General features: G+C 39.3%; 1 pseudogene; it reads right to left on the bottom strand.

Annotated features, from left to right (window-relative positions):
• LOC149202728 (CDK5RAP1-like protein pseudogene) overlaps window positions 1-11964 on the bottom strand; it is a 61500-nt pseudogene extending 49536 nt beyond the window's left edge.
• Between the last annotated feature and the right edge of the window lie 9889 nt (window positions 11965-21853).

The raw sequence follows: 21853 nt of genomic DNA, 5'->3' as shown, positions 1-21853 counted from the left end.
CACAAGAAGAGGAAGAGGACATGCCCCGTGTTCCATATGCAAGTGCGGTCGATAGCCTGATGTATACGATGGTTTGTACTAGACCATACATTTCAAACGTTGTGGGAGTATTGAGCAGGTTTATGTCAAAACCAGGGAAGGAGCATTGGACAGCAATGAAGCGGGTTTTCAGGTATTTACGTGGCACTAGTGATTATAGTTTATGTTACCAAGGAAGGCCAGGATTGGACAGAGTTTTGGATATTCGTGGCTTTTTTTATGCAAACTAGGCTAGAGATCTGGATCAGAGAAGATCTACAAGTGGGTATGTGTTTAACCTATTTGGAGGTGCAGTCAGTTGGATGAGTAAGAAACAATCTGTAGTGGCACTATCAACTACAGAGGCAGAATACATTGCAGCCACTCATGCAAGCAAGGAAGCAGTTTGGTTGCAGAGATTGTGTTCAAGTATGGGGTTAGTACAAGGAGCTATAAGGATAGACTATGATAGCCAAAGTGCAATTTTCTTGGCAAAGAACCCTGCTTATCATTCAAAGACAAAGCACATTGATGTTCAGTATCACTTTGTGAGGGATATGATAGAAGACAAAAAGGTGTTGCTAGTAAAGGTGGACACTTTGAAGAATACTGCAGATGCATTGACAAAATCTATGAGCTCTGAGAAGTTCTCTTGGTGTAGAGAAACAATGGGCATTGCAGGGCTAGATAAATGACTAAGCTCTCCTGTGGCCCCCTGTGGAAAGAAGACAACATGTGGGAGAATGTTGGGTTGTGTTATATTCTTTCCACGACTAGCCCCCCTAGCTGAACCAGGGGGTTAGACGGGGGTAGTTAGGCCCCCTCTACAGGGTCCGAGGGCAGCGCGCTGGGGAATTTTTTTTTTGGACCCTATATTAAGTGGTGCAAACCTACCTATGGTTTTGTGCATGGTTTTTCGCACATGGTATTGGGCACGATGGTTTTCAGTCCATGGTATTGGATGCTTCGACATGTATATATATGTATTGTAACATTGAAAGGAACGAAATGAAAAATCAATCTGGTAGTCCCGGCTTTTCGATTCAGGGGAAAATCTCTATGTATATTTGTTTTATGTGTTATGCTCTCGCTATTGTTTATTTTTTGTTTTTAGAATTCGTATGCAGTTAATTTCTGTAAGGGGTTAAAACTTACAATGGTATTTTCTCCAAAGACCACTAGATTTTCTGCTCCACTTTCAGGATCCATAGAACTGTTACACCCATCAATAACAATGCTACCTTGAAGCTTGTACAGAGTACAATCCGAATTCCCCGCATCAATACTAATGCTCCCTAAACCATCTTGCAGGTATCTTTCTCAAACACTGTTTTTACACTTGCATCATCTAGCTTGCTTACAAAAATCAAATTTCTTGCCAATGAAGGAATATGCAGAACACCGGGAAGTTTTCTAATCCTTCCACCTTGCAAATCCAACTTGAATTTTCCGTGACCAATGATTCTGGCCTTCCTATCATCCCCTAAGAAGACATCACCACCATCATATTTCTCATACTCGTAGAACCACTCCCTATGGGGAGTGAAGTGAAAGGATGCACCTGAGACAATCAACCATGCCTAATGATCTACATGTGTATTTGAAGAAGAAGCCAAGTACACATCCCCACCTTCATCTGAGGTGGTTTTCGCCTCTGCAGAAGGAGAATCGGCATATCCCTTCCCTTTCTCATGAGCTTTAGATTTACAGTCCCTTTTGAAGTGCCCTTCCTTTCCGCATTTCTAGCACACCTTTACAGGTTTTCCTGGAAATTTAGATCTACCTCTAGATTTATATCTCCCACTCGAGAACTTATTTTTGTTTCTATTCTGGGACTGTCCTCGTACAGATAAGGCATCACCATTCTGTCCCTCCATATTTTTTCATCTCATCTCCTCTGACAGCAAGGATGAGACTATTTCATCAAACTACAAGGTAGTTGCATTGCTATCTATTGCAACAACTAGACTATCCCGCGAATCTGGTAGAGAACACAACAAACCGATGCACTTATCTTCATCTGAAATTTTAATATCAACAGATAATAATTGGCTTACCACAGTATTAAATGCGCTCAGATGCTCTGTCATCGAGTCTCCATCTTTCACCTCATGTTATACAACTATTTCCAAAGGAACAGTTTATTCACCGGAGACTTAGATTGGTACAAAGTCCCTAACTTGTCCCACAAAGCCTCCACCGAAGCTTCCCATGATACATTCAGTAAAACTGAATCTGAGACACACAATCGTATTGTGCTCTTTTTCTTCCAATCCAACTTTTCCATGTCTTCAGCTGACATTATTATTGGTTTATTACCTAGATCTATCGCGATCCACTGATCTTTATCCATCAATAGATCCTCCATCTTGAGTTTCGACAACTCAAAACTCTAACCATTAAATTTTTTTATCTTTATCTTTCCACTGCTCACCATCTTCTCTCACCAAAAGAATTGATCCCGCAGATATCCCACTGAACAAGGTCTACCATAGGCCCGAGCAAAAACCCCTCAGTAGCAAAGGCGTCCCCTTGAAGCCAAAACAGCTCTTATAGCAAATGTAGGTTTTAACCCCGTACATAAATTACCTGCATATGAATTCTAACAACAAAAAATAAACAATGGCGAGAGCATAAAACATAAAATAGATATACACAGAGATTTTCCCTTGGATCTCAAAACCGGGACTACCAGATTGATTTTTCATTATTTTCCTTCCAATTTTACAATACATATATATACATGTCCAAGCATCCATAAACCCCAATCCATTAACCTTGGTTTTAGAACATAATCGTAGTTTCCTTGACCGGATCTACAAAATACCATGGACAGAAAACCACCATGCCCAAACCAAAGTGTGAAATCCATGCACAAAACCATAGGTAGGTCCGTCCACCTAATATAGGGTCTAAAAAAAAATTCCCAGGGCGTTGCCCCAAACCCGGTGCAAGGGGGCTACCGCCCCCCTGTGACTCCCCCACGCGTGGGGTAGTCGTGGAAATAATATAACACAACCCAACAAGATCATGCATAACATAATTATGCTTATGATTATTCAACTTTCTTGATTCATAACATACGACTTGTCCCTCTTACAATAGGACTCCACCAAGCCTTCTCTTGCGTGCATTTGTACACACCAGAAACTCTTTATCTGGATTTGCAATCTTGAGAATTGGAGCATTTGTCAACAACTACTCAAAACTTGTTGCACATTCCTCTGTCCATTCAAATTTCTTTCCTTTCCTATGCAATGATGTGATAGGATATGCAATCTATGAGAAGTTCCTAATGAACCTCCTGTAGTAACCTGCTAACCCCATAAATGATCTTACCTCATCCACATTCCTAGGAGTTGCCCAATCCATGATAGCCATTATCTTTTTTGGATCCACTGCTATGAATTCCTTATAAAAAACATTCCCCAAGTAATGTACCTCTATCTAAAAGAAACTACATTTGCTAAGTTTGGCATACAACATGCTCTTCCTCATTCTTAGAATATATCAATATATCATCAATGAACACAATAACAAACTTGTCTAGGTAAGGACACAACACACTATTCATCAAGGACATAAAAGTAGTTAGATCATTAGTCAAACCAAATGGAACTACAAAAAACTCATAATGCATGTAGCTGGTATGCAAAGTAGTCTTGTAGATGTCCTCTTCTTTAATGCGTACATGGTGTTATCCTGATCTCAAATAAATCTTCGAGAACATTGTTTCTCCCTTCAACTAGTCAAACAAGTCATCAATCCTCGACAACGAATACCTTTTCTTGATGGTCACTTTGTTCAACTGCATGTAGTCAATCCATAGTCTAAGAGTACATCCTTCTCCTTCACGAACAATACTGGTGCACCCCAAGGCAATACACTTGGCTTTATGTATCCCTTGTTAACGGCTTTACTGCAATCCCGCCAAAGTTGGTTAAGGGATTCCTAGACCCAAACAAGCACATAAACAACCAGGCTTTACCACAATCTTGCCAAAACCGATCAAGGGATTACTAGGCCCAAAACAATATTAGATGTCTCCAAATTTCTTAACCAATACCTTGAGGGATTTGTCCATCTCCGCCCTCTGGATTTACCATAATCTTACAAAAACTGGTCAAGGGATTCCTAGACCCTTGGAAATTTTCCAAAGACCACCTCACCTAGTTCCAAAACCATATGATACTCCAAATCTCAACCAAATGAAAGAAACCCATCACACCATGGCTATCCGAAAGTGGCAAGGCAAGGTTGAAACCACTGTCACACTTGGAAAAACCCATGTCAATGACAAAAATAGAACCAAATACACACATGCATGTACCATGCATTCACAAACCAACTAGGAAATCACACATGCAATGATTGGAATCCGGATTAGGGGCAAGAAATTACTCAAAAATCAAAGTTCTCAAAATGGCTCAAATTCTGAATGACCGTGTCCGTCTTGGAAAAATGATCCTAACGCAACTTGTTTCGTCGAAAACAGAGTTTCCTATAAGAAATTTATTTTGTTCTGATTGCTTTGTTAAACGGGCGAAATTTACAAAAGAAATGCCCAGTTACTAGTCTGTACTGCTGACATGGTAGGTGACTAAGCATGGTCGATGCAGGTCAAAGATGAATCAAGGATGGACAAGTGGCAATGTTTGGTTGGTTTGTATAGTGGTGTTTTGGCGCGTTTCTATTGGTTCATTTTTAGACCAATGGAAGAATGCCACGTGGCAAGCCCGGAGGCCGCCACGTTGTACCTCCCAAAGGTCGGGTTGGAGGTCTACATAGTGGAGCAAAATATATTGGCGGAAGTCGTGGTCGAACCCATGACCTCCTACCCACCAACCATATGCCTTAATAGTTTCCTCTACACCATGGTTCTTACCATGTTACAACTCCATGTATATTTAAAATGTAACGGATTATGAGTTGGCAGTTAGGGGAGGGCCAACCCTCCCCCCATGTGAATGCAATGTCACAAAGCGCATTGGTTAGAAGGTTGTTCTGGCGGTTATCCACCAAACACCAAACAATTACCCATGTAAACACAACACCACAACCCGCAACGGTTACGGTTATGAACTGGCAGCTCCGGCATAACAACCTCGTGACAGTTTAAAACATCGCATGTGAATGTGATTACTGTAACGTAAAATGGTCACTCTGATAGTTCTGCTCGAACAATTAATGCTACGGTTATCGCATGTGATCAGGCCAACAAAAACCGCCGAAAGTTAAGACTGCGATTGTGATAACCACAGGGTTTAACACTAGTCTGAGTTTAACTCTAATTAAGCACAGTTTAACTCCAACTTTAAAATAACGACGGATTTAGCGATGCCCCCAAATTCGGGTCAACCTATAAAATTAGCGTGCTAACTATAGTCATTCCAAATTTAGCGGAGCTTTTCTAGGAAAACACTAACTTAGCCCTAGAGAAGTTGATTTTCGACCAAATTAAGCTAAGAAAGAGGTGTTCTTGGCTAATTTGGACATTCTGAACTCATTGGTGTAGGTTGCAGAGGCAAAAGAGAAATTTTATGCATGATATTCCCATGTTGCAGTTAATGAAGCCCAAGGCCACCACTGGAGGAGGTCAAGCACAGTTCAGCCAGAGTTAGTTTTAAGAGATATAATAGTCATTTTTGGGGTTTTTGGGTCCTCTGAACCCAATGGTGTAGTCTGAAAAGTCATTGGAGTTGAAAAGAAACTTTTAATCAGACATTTTACCAATAATTCCAAATAGGACTTAGCCATTGAAGGAGGTCCTAGGAGATGTAGCCCAATACTAGAGGGTGAACTCCTTGATCAGTTTGGTGTTGTGAGTGTAATGTGTTATGTCTGCAATATTACTTTTTGTTCATGTTATTTAATCATCAAATTAACTTATAATTTGCTCACACATGACATATAAAAGGCACACAAACCTCTTGCATAGTTGGGTAAATGAGACAAATCAAAACATGTTTTAATTGATGAGGAAGCTTGCATTGCAATTACAAGTTTTCGCAAGAATTCATAACAAGTTGGTATCAGAGAAGGTTTTTCTTTGTGCAAGGAGGAATTGATTGTTGTTTGCAAGTAAATGTGTTTTGAAGCTCATTGAGGAGAACGTTTTGGAAAGGCGAGCAAGATTGTTTCAATCTCTATCACCAAGTTCCACCTCAAATTGCAGTAGAAGCTTCAAACAAAGCATGTCCCAAGGAGAAGAACCTACAAGAATGTCAGAGGATGTGAAGGATTTTAGAAAGGGTTTCTTAGACATGGAAGAAATGGTGAAAGTCCTCTATGAAGAGAGGAATACCAATTTGCAAGGTGAAGGATTTAGACCTCCGAGAGGAGAATGTTCTTCAAGGGGAGAAGGTAATAAGAGTGGTTATAAATCACCATTTTCTCCACAATCTTCATGCTTTTCTACAACTATTATGCAAGATGCTAGTGTATAAAGTCCTTTAGAGAAGACAAATGGACAAGTTTGTACCTCTTGTCCGCATGATGTGGAAAATGAGGTTCTATCAGCACCCAAATCCGAGGAGCTGAAAGAAGAGAGTTGAGGAAGAAACAAAGCTAAGTTCTTCTTGCCATGCAAGTTCTTCATGCACGAGGTGTAAGCCAAAGGACTCCAAAAAGGGGTATAATCATTATGTTAATTCGAGTGTTGTTAATTCAAGTGCTCAGAAATCGAATGCTTTTTATGGTGGAAAACAAAACACAGATTTGAATAACGTGTTAAGGAAAACATTTTCCATGTACCTTTTGCATTTAATCTAACCATTGTGTAGCTAAGTGTGGAAGAGGAAAGCAATTATCAAGAAGTTGTTTATGTCTATTGGAAGTGAGACTAAAAGGAGAAAATCTCATCCAAAGATAAAGGCAAGTGAGCCAAGAGGAGCTCAAAAGAACTTATGTACTCATTTTTATGAGAGATTTTTCGGCGTAAATACATGATATTTCATTTGTCGACGCGTTTCGAACCAACCAGTGTGGTTCATCGTCCTGACGATGAACCACACTAGTTGGTTTGAAACACGTCGATAAATGAAATATCATGTGATTTACGCCGAAAAATCTCTCATAAACTTCTGTACTCACTGTAATATCAGTGGACATTGGGTCGAGCATGTTGAGTCATGGAAAAGGTATGGTCAATGGGGAGCTACGGTCTTAAGTTGGTCTGGGGGTTCTGTTGCACTGTGTAAGGTGCTGGCAGTGTGGGTTGAGGTAGGGGGATTGTTCTTGCTGGCTGATTTGTAGGTCTTTGCCAGCTTGACTGCCAGTTTTGATTCTGTGAAGTTGAGGGTGGCCATTGGGATTGATATGCATTATTTTTCCAAAACGGTGGGAAGTAAGAGGAATTTGGCCAATTTTTATTTTTATTCGGTTGGTCGGGCCAAGGTGGCATAGGGAATGGTTGTTGTGACCAATTGGAAAAAGATGGTTGCTTCTGCCCCATGGTTCCCAGGTATTGTTGAGCATTATACTGAGGAGGCTCGAAAGAAGAGGATGGGTCAATGAGCATACCTGTTGTTCATGCTTGCCACTGGCGGCATTGATTTATCAGGTATACCAGTTCTATTTCTTCTTCTGCTTCTTTATAAACTGCTTTTAATCCTGGGAGTGATGGGCAGCTTTCTGTGGCATGATCTTTCATACATATGGCACAGATTTGGAACGTATCCAACGGGCACTCTTTGTGGCTATGCTTCTTTCTGCATCTAGGATAGAATATCACCAAGTTTTGTTCTATTTCTACTTGCTTTTGTTTGGTTTGCATAATGTCCAATTGCGTTGTTAGAGTCCCTAGAATATCAGTTTTGAAATCCTCTAGCAGATTACCAATTTCTGCGTGAATTATACCTCCACCAGAGATTTTGTTATCCCTTGTGATCATGTCGTTTTCTACTGGCTTCAATCTTATGCTGCCTCTTGAACACCTGATACACAAATTAATGATGTCAGCAAAATTTTCCTAATATATATCACCTTTACCCATAATATTTAATGTTTCTACCCATTGTTCTTTCATCCCTTTAATTAATGTATTTTTTAGCACATTATCAGGTAAAGGCAAAGTTGCATAGGGAGACCGCTGAAGGTTATATTGAAATCGTTCCACATATTCTTCTAATGTTTCACTTGGTCTTGCTACCATCTGAAATATTTCATCTTTCAATTCCCTAGATCTACAATAGTCCTGATACTTTTTTAGGAAAGTGGTTTTCATTTGATCCCAATCGTTTATTGTGCTTCCACCTAATCCCATAGACCATCGTAAGGCTGCTCTTTTCAATGTGGAGGGAAATAAATTTATTTTTTTGGATCGGTGGTATAATCATACCCTCGACATAATACATCAAACTCAAACAGGAATGTGTCTGGATCCTCTGATGTCAGCCCATGAAAGGTAGGAATATTTTGGAGAGGAATGGTTTTAATAGGTGCATTGACTGTTGTGTCAACGATGGTATACTGTAGGGTGGAAGTCTGAGGTGCTTGTGGGTTGTTGGCCATTTGATCAAATATGTGCCAATACCCTTCTAGGATCTCTGAAGAGTTATTCCTAGGATGACTAGAAGGGGTAGGAATGAGCTTAACAATGCTTCCCTGGTCGGAAATAATGAGCGTTCCTTGCTGAACCACTACCTGAGGGGATCTTGGCTCCTATGTTTCCCCTGATTCTTCTTGAATGAACTTAAAGGCACTCCCTTTATCTGGGGTGTTGAGTGTTCCTTGTTGAATTATTACCTAAGGGGATCTTGGTTCCTCTGTTTCCCCTATTTCTCCTCCTCCTTCACGAAGATTACTAGAATTCCCTTCTTGTAAAGAAATTGGGCGAGAATATTCAATTTCGTGAAAACTCTGCTCAGTCTCTTTTGTTTTGCTGTGGACCTCGGTGAAGGCTACAGATGGTGAGCCTGTGGCCGAAGGGAGCTAGTAGGTTGTCTAGAAGCAACTTTTCTAGGACCTACTGATGGCTGAGATTCGGCTTTCTTTATAATGTCATCTATGAAAGTTGATCGTCCAAGGGTCACAGATCCCTTATATCTGTTGGGTTTGGGTAGGGAAATTGGATTATTTTCAGGTTTTTTTTCTTCTTAGTCATACACACAATTCAAATATTTACCTCTACCCTAAATTTTTAACAATTCTGCTAGAAAGCGGGAGGGGGAGCAGGCATTTTACGTGCTTCGTACGCAGGTTCTTACCTTTTGTTTTTAATACCCAATTCTCTCCTAACAGACAAGCATCAGATGTATACTACTCTTTAGAAATGGCTACACTCTCCCCAGCAACGGCACCAAAATGTTGAGTGATAAAAGGTGTCTTTTTAACTCCTAATTATCTTCACATTAATTATCAATCCAGGTAAGACTTTCTATTTCAAGAGTGTACACAGTATGTGGCAACTATTTACTCAAGAGTAATGCTTCTAAATTGCAGTACAATTCTATCAAATATGAGAGTAAATGGATGCAGCTAGTGAACTCTAATTACGATTAAAAGAAAGCTTAATTCGCTAATGAAACCAAATTAGACATTCATTCAAGTATCAGTCAAGAATACAGTAACAATAACTCATTTCTCTTTGAACCGATTGATTTTCCAAATGCAATTTCTAATCTAAACAACAGGGATCTCAGTCTGAGAGCATAGACAATAGTAGTCAATACTCGTTACAGTAGAGAGTCTCAAGATAGCATACTGAGCTAAATAATCGGATTGGAAACAATGATAATAGAACGCTGAACTAAATGACTAAATCTGGAATAACAATAACAGAATGTTGAAGCAGATAACTAGATCGGAGATAAAAACAACTTGAATCAATATTACTGCAGCATGTAAAACAAAGTAATTTCATTAACACTGGAAATATGAAATAGCAAAGCGAAGTGATTATAGTAAGTGGAAATCAAATCAAACCATCACACGGCAGAAATCATAAAAGAATGGTATAGGAACAGCAAGTGAATCCACCAAGGTCGGGCCTTAGCCGCCAGTGAGCACCGCCGGATTACTTCAGTAGATAAGAAGGAACAGCAATTACTTCATATATTAATCATTGAAAAATAGTTACAGTCGGTTCGTACTTTTCTTTAATTGCAAGAGTTGATGATCAAAGTTACAAATACGATAGTAATTCTCGAATAATGTCTCTCCCTGTCTCAACTACAGTCGTTGCCTTTTATAATGGAAAAGAGGTAAAAGATAGATTGTAAAAATGATCCCTCAGGATCAAGAGATCCTGAGGGATTCGTGCAATCTTCCATCTTCAGTTTTCTTTTCCTCCTTGCGCTGATCATGTGATTCACTTCGTTCTTATCCGTAACTGCCACGCTCCTTACTGGGCTTGCTGCCTCTTCGTTGTATCTTGGTTAGGGAACAATAGTTGTCCCGTTTCGTCCATGACTCATCATAGGAACAACAGTTGTCTCGTTTCGTCTTTTTCCTGCATAAAGAAGGACAGCAATTAGCTAAATCATGATTACAGATAATTTCCTCATTCTTAGCATAATCCTTTGATATATTAGCACTTTGGGATATAAAAGGGATATAACTAAAGAAAAGGATGATGAAATAAATAACATATGCATACCTTTTCCATGACTCAACATACTCCCCTGCTTACCCTTTTTCATGTCCTCATGAAAACCATGTAGTTTGTATGCAGAGTAGTCAAGGAATAGGCTGGAGAAGGAATGTCATAAAGCAGTCTGAACCCATGATTCTTGGCCAAGGTTTCAAAAATGTGTCTTGTCTATCCTTCAAGTAATTTATATATAGCTTTATAGCCTTCTGCAGGATACTAGACAATAAACTACGGAACTGACAGCTTAGCCAATATGGGCCTTCCCTCAAGATGAGGTTGCTATAAGTAACAAAGCGATCTGCAGCCAATTTAAAGTTTTTATAGTTAAATGGTTCTCTGTCCTGTACATTACGATTGGAAACTGTCCATCTGAATTTAGCTGTAGCCAAGGAGCTGTCTTTAATAGATAGAAAATACTCTACCCACTGCTAGACAATTTCTTTGTGAATGGGCCCCAAGATCTATATTACTCCTTCATTTTGCATCAAACTTTTGTGTTTGGCCAGCATTTGTAGTGGGTTCTTCGGTTCACCTCTGACCCAAAGGTCCAATCCATTTTCCTACCTCTGGAATGTGTTATGGGCTTTAAACCATTTCAATTGGTTAGCAGCAAATGAAATGAAGGCTTGTAATTGTACATCCCCCACAAAAGGGTTGGGATTCTTCTCTAATTCTTCTTCCAATACAAAATTATGCAAGTAAAACTCATAGAGTAATCCTTGAACTTTCACTCCATGGTGTTTACAATAGTTTATGAAATCTTCAACAGTTTTCAATTCTATGGGTTTCCCTGCCCTGACAGCCATGATTTTTAGCTGTAAATACCTTTCTAACAAAAATAAAGCATAGTTATTGGCAGGGGATCTGCATGCCAAAACATCCGTGTATAATGAACAAATAGTATCCATTTGCCGCATGACTGTCTCCAGTCTGATCTTTATTTTCTCAGTTCTTTCTTCTGCCCTTCAATATTTATCGAAGGCCTCACTTTCCAACGCATTGATATCCCGCAATTGCCTTTGTAATTCCTGGTATCTTTGTTGGGGAACAATTTCTTCCTCAAGCCTTTCTATGGTCAGTCGAGCCTATGTTAGATTTTCTTGAAGATTTGTTATACAAGGGTCGTTGCACATCAAAATATCTTTGGCTTGGATATTTGTCTGGGTGTCTGTGCTGTTAGAGGGTATCACCTCCATTTGAACAACTATATTACAAAAATGTACATTCTCTATATGGGCAGCTGCTTCTGCAACAGTTGTATGATGTTCCTTATCAATTTCAATGAATATGGGCTCAGTTTGAGTCCCAGTAACCCTTGTATCATGAAATTTGATTTGAATGGCTGCGTTCACCATTTCCGGGGTTCCACTTGAAACTTTCCCTCTTTTTAATGTCCTTATATTTTGTCGAAGTCTTTTAATTAATTTTTTCGGCCTCTGTTGTTCCTTTCTAAACTTTTCAATTTTGCTTTTCTTCTTTTTGGTAGGAACAGTTGTTTCACTAACCGTTTCTGTTCTTAGCGAGCTCGATTGCTCACCTGGGCTTTGCTCTCTAAGGGCTGTGTCTTTGCCCTGAATGGTTTCTGATTCTCCTATTTGGCCCACATCCTCTTTGTTTAAATTGACCTAACTAGGTTCTTCTAGATGTGTACTCCTAGTTTGGTCTGCCTCTTCCTGAGTAACTTCGCCCCTGTTTCTTCCTCACCAATTACATTTTCCGTCATGCTCTTATTGTGGGTAGAGTTTGATTACTCTACTTCAACATTAAGGTTGAGTGGGCTTTCGAGTTGTATAAATTCACACATGTTGGCCAAGATCTGGGCAAATTCAACATCATGTAATAAGTCTTGTGGTGGACTTGTGCTGGGAGTTAAGAGAAGTTCTGTTTCATCCCTCTCCTCTTCACTAGTATGCTCTGTTTCCTCCTCAAGTTCTGACTCTTGGTTATCTCTTCCTTCCAGCTGTAAAGGTTGCTCATTTTCAGGGCTAGATAGTTCTAAGGGTTGGCTACTGCTACCCTGGAGGTTTTCAGTTGTTCCCAAGCTTGTCTTGGCAGAGCGTTTGCATTTTTGTGGTCTATTTGTTGTGCTGGTAGTCCTTTTCCTTTTTGGAGCAGGTAAGGCTAACCCCCCCTCTATAGTAAACACTAATTCTTCCCAACTGGTTTGTTGTTGGGCAAGGTTGTAGCTTACTATCAACCTAATTAAACAATGATGACTTACAACAGTCTCTATATGTTGGGGTTTCTTTATGCTTCGAGCAGCGCCATGCAACAAGAAATTCAAATATGTAGGCAAGTTTACAGAACATTTCTGTTTTAGAACTACTAATAATTTAAGGTGGTGTGGCCTTACCACATCTTTTCTTCCATTGCATGTGATATAGCTCTGAACGACTCTAGCCAGCTCTGCCCATGGTTCTCCCAGAGATGAAGGTTGAACTCTTTTGCCTTTGACAATTAGGTTCTGTCCCTCATCCCGAAAGTTGGCAATGGCATCTTGTAATTGGCTGACCGATCGATAGTCAAACCAGAAGGCATATTACTTGATGTAATGGTGTCTGTAGACTCTTAGGAATACCCTGCAGACTTTCTGATCATCAATCCTAGAAACTGACTCGATGGACACCCCTTAATTCTAGGTAGACCTTGGCTAGCAACTGCAGATGCTTACATTAGTTGTCGAACAGGCAGCATGACTATAGTAAGAGGAAGCAATGTAAAGAATTTAGCCTTATATCCTCCAGCTCAGCCAAGTTTAACAATAATCAAAACCAGAAAACAACCTGTATCATATCTAACTGAAAACATTAGATCACCGCTAACCATAGAAGATGCTCTTGAATTTAAAGATCAAACAAAAGATGACATCATTAACACCTACATTAACCAACCAAATGCTGGATCCCATATAAAATGTCACATGATCGAAGCAGCATTCGATAGCAAAATAGAAGAAGATCCCCTAAAAGATATTAACGATTAATCAATACCAACTACCTCTGTTTATAACAGCAAAACCATAGAAATTGAGTGAGGAAAAACTTTGAATATTAACAAAAACCTGACTGCTGACCAAGAGCAGAAGCTTGTTCAACTCCTAAGAAAATATAAAGAGGCCTTTGCATGGGATTACCTGGACATGAAAGGGATTGATCCCCAATTATGCATGCACCACATTTATACAGAGAAGGATACCAAGCCCGTTCGACAACCTCAACGGAGGTTAAATCCTCATCTTAAAGATATTGTTAAAGCCGAACTACAAAAATTGCTAGATGTAAACTTTATCTACCCAATATCTGACAACAAATGGGTCTCTCCATTAGTAGTGGTGTTGAAAAAGAATGGAAAGTGGCGTATATGTGTTGACTATAGAGAGCTTAATAAAGCAACCCCAAAAGACCATTTTCCCCTTCCGTTCATTGAACAGGTCTTGGACACTTTGGCAGGAAATTTTTTTTTCTTTCCTAGATTGTTCTGCGGATAATATCAAATTCAGATTGCCCCTGAAGATCAAGATAAGACTACCTTTACCTACCCTTGGGGAACATTTGCTTACAGGTTCCTACCTTTTGGGCTGTGCAATTCCCCTGCCACATTTCAGAGGGCTATACTCAGCATTTTTTCAAATCTGATAAATGAAGGGCTCAAGGTGTACATGGATGACTTTACACCTTACGGAGATGACTTTGAGCCAACATTAGAAACATTAGAGAAAGTTCTGCAAAGATGCATTGCCACCAGACTCTGTTTAAGCAATGAAAAATGCCACATGATGATGACCGAGGGCCTTATCCTGGGACATTATATCTCAGTAGCTGGAATACAGGTAGATCCAGCTAAAATTCAGATAATTCTTTTAATACCTACCCCTTCCACACAAACAGAGGTATGCAATTTTTTGGGATTTTCTGGTTATTATAGAAGATTTATAAAGAATTTTTCTCAGATTACTGCACCATTATATGCACTAACAAGAAATATTGATTTCATTTGGACAGATAAATGTGACAACGCTTTTGAGGATTTAAAAAGGCTTGTATCAACAACCCCAGTGCTAAGGGGCCCAAACTGGGATTTGCCATTCCAAATTTCATCTGATGCTTCAGACACAACAATCGGAGCAGTTCTCGGCCAGGAAGAAGATAAAAAGCCATATGCAATATATTATATCAGCAAAAATCTATCTCCTACTGAATTAAATTATACTGTGACTGAAAAAGAATTTTTAGCTGTAATATATGCTGTTAATAAATTCTGACATTATATAACTGGATATCTTGTAGTTTTATATACAGATCACTCTGCCATTAAATATCTAGCGAATAAACCTGTTACAAATGGAAGAGTGACAAGATGGTTGATTCTCTTGCAGGAATTTGACATCACAATTAAGGATCGACCGAGAAAAGAAAATCTTGTAGCTGATTTTCTCTCACGCATGCCAAAGCCAGCTGACGCAGCAGTAGTTGAGGATCAATTTCTTGATGAACATTTATTCTTTGTTACTGTCAGAACGCCATGGTATGCGGACGTTGCAAATTATTTGGCAGTAGGCAAATTACCCAAGCACCTGACGCCTAATGAAAGAAAACAAATAGTGCAGCGCAGTACCCGATTCTCTTGGATCGGGGGCTATTTATTCCATACAGGAGCAGATATGCACATTAGAAGATGCGTCCGGGAAGATGAAGTGTTTGAAATTCTAAAAGCATGCCACGATGGGCCGTGCGGTGGACATTTTGCAGACCGCAGAACTGGTCACAAAGTCTTACAAACAAGTTATTACTGGCCCACTATCTTTAAAGACGCTAAAAAGTTTGTTCAAGCATGTGATAGCTACCAGAGGGTGGGACGCCTTGGACAATCTGATGAGATGCCTCTGAACCCGCAATTAGTAATCGAGCCTTTTGAACGATGGGTGCTAGATTTTATTGGTCCTATCAACCCATCATCTAATAAAAAAACATACATACTGGTTGTAACAAAATATGTTACTAAATGGGTTGAGGCAGAGGCGTTACCAAGGGCAACCAAAGATTCAGTGATACATTTTCTTTTCCAACTATTTATGCAATATGGCCTGCCGAGAGACATAATTACAGATGGAGGACCACAATTCCTAGGCAACAAAATTGCTGCAACATTGAGAAATTATCATATTCTCCACAAAATTACAACTCCATACCACCCATAGGCAAATGGCCAAGTAGAAAGCACTAATAAGGTAATCGAGGCAATACTCACAAAAATAGTTGCATCACACAGACGTGACTGGGCCTCCAGATTGCCAGAAGCCTTGTGGGCATACCGTACAACATGGAGAAATTCCACGGGATATTCACCATATCAACTAATATTTGGAAAGGAGCCTATCTTTCCAATTGAATTCGAAATTCGGACATTAAGAATAGCTCAGGAGGTAGGTTTGAACCTAAATGAAGCTAAGATCAATAGATTATAGCAAATCAACAAATTAGATGAAATCAGGCTATCAACTCTTTAGCACACTACATTAATCCAACAACAAAGAGCGAAATGGCATGATGTCCTTATTAAAAAGAAGATCTTCCACGAAGGAGATTGGGCACTCCTATATGATTCTAGGTTTCAGGATTTCCCCGGAAAACTCCAGACCAGATGATTAGGACCTTAAGAGATACAAAAGGTCCATGATAATGGCACCATCACATTAGCAACCATTGATGGATCTGGCTATTCTTTTAAAGCGAATGGTCATCGAGTACGACTTTATCGCAAACCGCTTACTAGGGAGTCCTTTTGCCAACAATTACGGGAAGATTCCACCATGAAAATTCTCGCAAAGGAAGGCAACCCATCCTCAGCATCGATCCAGTGCATAATTCATTTGTTCTTGAATTTTGTATATAAACTTTTCTTTCTATTTGAATTTGCTTGTATAAACTGTAAATAAACTCTTTTTTTGTTGTTGCTATTCCATTTAAATAACAGTTGTTGTTTCCTCCTAAAGAACAAATGTCGTTCCTCTAAAGGAACAACAATTTTGTGTACAAATTTTCGTGTTGTTCCATTTAAGGAATAGCTATTGTTCCCTCTAAGGAACAGCTACTGTTCCCTCTAAGGAACAGCTACCGTTCCATTTACGGAACAACAGTTCCCTGTATATACGATTTTCGTGATGTTCCATTTAAGGAACAATTGTTGTTCCCTCTAAGGAACAACAGTCATTCCCTTTAAGGAACAGTTGTTTTGTATGTGTCTTATTTTTGTTGTTCCATTTAAGGAACAACAACCGTTCCCTTTAAGGAACAGCAATCATTCCCTTTAAGGAACAATAGTTTTGCATGTTTTTTGCGCTATTCCATATAAGGAACAACTATTGTTCCCTCTAAGGAACAACAGTTTCGTGTGTCTTCTTTTTATTGTTCCATTTAAAGAACAATAGTTTTGCGTGTTTCTTTTTGTTGTTCCATTTAAGGAACAATTGTTGTTCCCTCTAAGGAACAGCAATTGTTCCCTCTAAGGAACGACGATTCTGTTTACATTTGCTTTTCACTATTTCGTTTAAGGAACAGTTGTTGTTCCCTTTAAAGGAATAGCAACTGTTCCATCTAAGAAATAGCAGTTTCATGTGCGATTGCTTCGCGCTGTTCCATTTAAGGAACAATTATCGTTCCTTCTAAGGAACAGCTGCCGTTCCTTCTAAGAAACAGTTGTCGTTCCTTCTAAGGAACATTAGTTTCATCGATTATTTGTTTTTTGTTGTTCCTTCTAAGGAACAACAGTTTCATTTAGATTTTTTTTAATGGTGTTCCCTCTAAAAGAACAGCAGTTTCACCTGCGTCTATTTTTCTATTGTTCCTCCTAAGGAACAACGATTGTTCCCTGTAAGGAACAGCAAGTTCGCATCCTATTATTTTTCTTTCTTTTTGATGTTCATCTTAAGGAACAACGATTGCTCCTCCTAAGGAACAGCAGTTTCGTGTGTAGTTTTGTCTTTTTGTTGCTCCCCCTAAGGAACAACTGTGGTTCCTTTTAAGGAACAACACCTTTTTTTGGTGTACTTTTTACTATTCCTTCTAAAGAACAACACTCTTTTTGAGAGGGTTTTTTTTAGAAAATAAGCATCTTGTCAAAATTATTTTACTCTCTATCATCCTCTATAGGGCAAGAATACAAATGTATATGTAAAGATACAAAATTTGAAGGTTACTGGAACAAGCAAATAAAAAAAAAGAAAATTATCATCCTTAATGAGATTGCTTTGTATTGATTAGAAAAGGGGAGGACACAACCATCTATATCACTTTGTTGTCCTTATCTTCACTATAACTCAAATTGATTGATTATTTGTACCATGCTGGTTCTTCCCTAATCCCCATAATTCTCTCTGCTTATTATCATTGAATAAGAGTAAGGGCATATTTTCTTCTATTGGTATGTTCAGACTTCTTCCACCATCCCTACTCTTAAGGAGTGTTGAGCCACCCTCTATATATAAATAGGAAGTGCTATCTAAAAGAAAAGAAAAAGAAGGAAAGAAAAAAAAAAAAGAAAAAAAAAATATATATATATATATATATGTTTACTAACAATTCTATGATTTGTCAGATAGAGGATAGGGGGTCTCATCATGAGCCAGCCTACCATGATCATAAGGAAGCAGTGAAGTGGCATTCCCACTATGGCCACCACACCAGGGATATGATCCAATGGATACATCAAAAAAATAAGTCCTTGGAACAGGAGGTATCATCACGAGCCAGCCTGCCCACCTTTCACTCCTTCTCAATGAATGGCATTGTGATCCATCTGGTCACCAAGCCAGCGCAATGGCCTCCATTCTAACATCACAAGGCACTTTCCTAATTATACATAAAGGATCATTGTTCCAAAGGGTGAAAAAACAACTCTGTCGAAGTTATAAACACCTATGGGTAACAGAAGCTCTGATGCTATTGGAGTCATATTTCCTACATCAATAGTGATTATAACTCCCTTTTCTTATTTCTTTATCTTTATTACAGAGAGATTATGTTCCTAATTCATTTTTTGAACCTTTATGCATGAGATATCGTTTAAAAAGTCAATCATAACAGTTTAAGTGAAATAATGACCGCATAACATCTCATCCACGTCATATTTCCTTTCTCCCTTTTCGAATCACTCCACGACATCTCCACATTTATTCATAATTTTCATTCTATGCATCGATTTCAGCAACCCGATATTTTTGTGATCTTATCATAAATATGTATACCTTGCCATTTTTACCACTCCTGTACGTTGCCGCTAGTACGTCATCTCTTCATTTAACCGGTCGAAGGCGACCTATCATTTTAAGGGGGGTGCATGTGACTTTCAAAGCACTTTTGCATGCGTGTCAGTACTTTATTTGGTTGTACCGGGCTGCATGATATCTCATAATAGCAGGTTTTAACGGTATCTATGTTGAAAAAGTATTATTCGATATTAATAGCTTGTTGTTCCATTGTTGGCTCTGTGTATTGTTGTGTTACCTGTGTTAAGCTAACAGTGTGCAGAATTCAGACAAAATGGGAGGACGATCAGTGTGCAGGGAGCCACTCATACTAGTTGTTTCTGATGTCGCCCGAGAAATTCTAGCACGGTCCGAATGGGTCGCATATTTTACATGACTGCGGCAACCCAATGAAACCATTGCTATCGAATTTTTACAGAATTTACAGGATGATAATTCTATAATAAGAGGAAGGCGAATGACAGTAACGAATGCTGTAATAGCTTAGGCATCTGGATTACCAGCAGTGGGACCAATATGGACGCATAAAAAATTGAGGCTACAAGACGCCATTTCCACCTTTCGGGATGAGGGACAGAACCTGATTGTCAAAGGCAAAGGAGTTCAACCTTCATCTCTGGGAGAACCATGGACAGAGCTGGCTAGAGTCGTTCAGAGCTATATCACATGCGACAGAAGAAAAGATGTGGTAAGGCCATGCCACCTTAAATTATTAGCAGTTCTAAAACAGAAATGTTCTGTAAACTTGCCTGCATATTTGAATTTCTTGTTGCATGACACTCCTCGAAGCATAAAGAAATTCCGGCATATAGAGGTTGTTGTAAGTCATCATTGTTTAATTACGTTGATAGTAAGCTACAACCTTGCCCAGCAGCAAACTAGTTGGGAATAATTAGTGTTTACTATAAAGGGGGTTAGCCTTACCCACTCCAAAAACGAAAAGGACTACCAGCACAGCAAATATACCACAAAAACGTAGACGCTCGGCAAAGACAAGATTTGGAACAGCTGAAAACCTCGATGGTAGTAGCAGCCAGCCCTTAGAACTCTCTAGCCCTGAAAATGAGCAACCTTTATAGCTGGAAGGAAGAGATAACCGAGAGTCAGAACTTGAGGAGGAAACAGAGCATACTAGTGAAGAGGAGAGGGATGAAACAGAACTTCCCTTAACTCCAACACAAGTCCACCACAAGACTTTTTACATGATGTTGAATTCGCCCAGATTTTGGCCAACATGAGTGAATTTATACAACCCGAAAGCCCACTCAACCTTAATGTTGAAGTAGAGCAATTAAAGTCTGCCCACAATAAGAGCATGATGGAAAACGTAATTGGTGAGGAAGAAACAAGGGTAGAAGTTACTAAGGAAGACGCAGACCAAACTAGGAGTACACATCCAGAAGAACCTAGTCAGGTCAATTTAAACACAAAGGATGTGGGCCAAATAGGAGAATCAGAAACCAGTCAGGGCAAAGACATAGCCCTTGGAGAGCAAAGCCCAAGTGAGCAACCAAGCTCGCTAAGAACAGAAACGGTTAGTGAAACAGTTGTTCCTCCCAAAAAGAAGAAAAGCAAAATTGAAAAGTTTAGAAAGGAACAGCAGAGGTTGCAAAAATAAATTAAAAGACTTCGTCAAAAGATAAAGACATTAAAAAGAGGGAAAGTTTCAAGCAGAACCCTGGAAATGGTGAACGTAATCGTTCAAACCGAATTTCATGATACAAGGGTTATTGGGACTCAAGCTAAGCCCATATTCATTCAAATTGATAAGGAATAGCATGCAACTGTTGCAGAAGTGGCTACACAAACAGAGAATGTACATTTTTGTAATATAGCTATTCAAATGGAGGTGATACCCTCCAACAGCATGGACACCCAGACAAATATCCAAGACAAAGATATTTTGATGTGCAGTGACCCTTGTATAACAAATCTTCAAGAGAGTCTGACACAGGCTCGACTGACCATAGAAAGTCTTGAGGAAGAAACAGTTCCCCAATAGATATACCAAGAATTACAAAGGCAACTACGGGATATCAATGCATCGAAAAGTGAGGCCTTCGATAAATATCAAAGTGCAAAAGAGAGAACTGAGAAAATAAAGATCATACTGGAGACAGTCATGCATCAAATGAATACTCTTTGTTCACTATACACGAATGCTTTGGCACGCAGATCCCCTGCCAATAACTACGCTTTATTTTTGTTAGAAAGGTATTTACAGCTAAAAATCAAGGCTGTCAGGGCAGGGAAACCCATAGAATTGAAAATTGTTGAAGATTTCATAAACTGCTGTAAACACCATGGAGTGAAAGTTCAACGATTACTCTGTGAGTTTTACTTGCATAATTTTGTATTGGAAGAAGAATTGGAGAAGAATCCCAGCCCTTTTGTGGGGGATGTACAATTTCAAGCCTTCATTTCATTTGCTGCTAACCAATTGAAATGGTTTAAAGCCCATAACACATTCCAGAGGCAGGAAAATGGATTGAACCTTTGGGTCAGAGGTGAACAGAAGAACCCACTACAAATGCTGGCCAAACACAAAAGTTTGATGTAGAAGGAATGAGTAATCTAGATCTTGGGTCTCGTTCATAAGGAAATTGTCCAGTAGGGGGTAGAGTATTTTCTCTCTATTAAACACAGCTCCTTGGCTGCAGCTAAATTCAGATGGACAGTTTCCAATCGTAATGTACAAGATAGAGAACCATTTAACTATAAAGAATTTAAATTGGTTGCAGATCGCTTTGTTACTTATAGCAACCTCATCTTAAGGGAAGGCCCATATTGGCTAGGCTGTCGGTTTCGTAGTCCTATTGTCTGGTATCCTGCAGAAGGCTATAAAGCTATATATGAATTACCTGAAGGACAGACAGGACACATTTTTTAAACCTTGGCCAAGAATCATGGGTTCAGACCATCTTATGACATTCCTTCTCCAGCCTATTCCTTGACTACTCTGCATACAAACTACATGGTTT

The sequence above is a fragment of the Pinus tabuliformis genome, chromosome 2_1 (assembly GCF_031772625.1).
Source record: "Pinus tabuliformis cultivar Carrire ecotype Pingquan chromosome 2_1, CPIR1, whole genome shotgun sequence".
Classification (NCBI taxonomy): Eukaryota; Viridiplantae; Streptophyta; class Pinopsida; order Pinales; family Pinaceae; genus Pinus; species Pinus tabuliformis.
The sequence above is the reverse complement of the archived record's forward strand: the minus strand, read 5'-3'. Positions and strand labels throughout refer to the sequence as shown.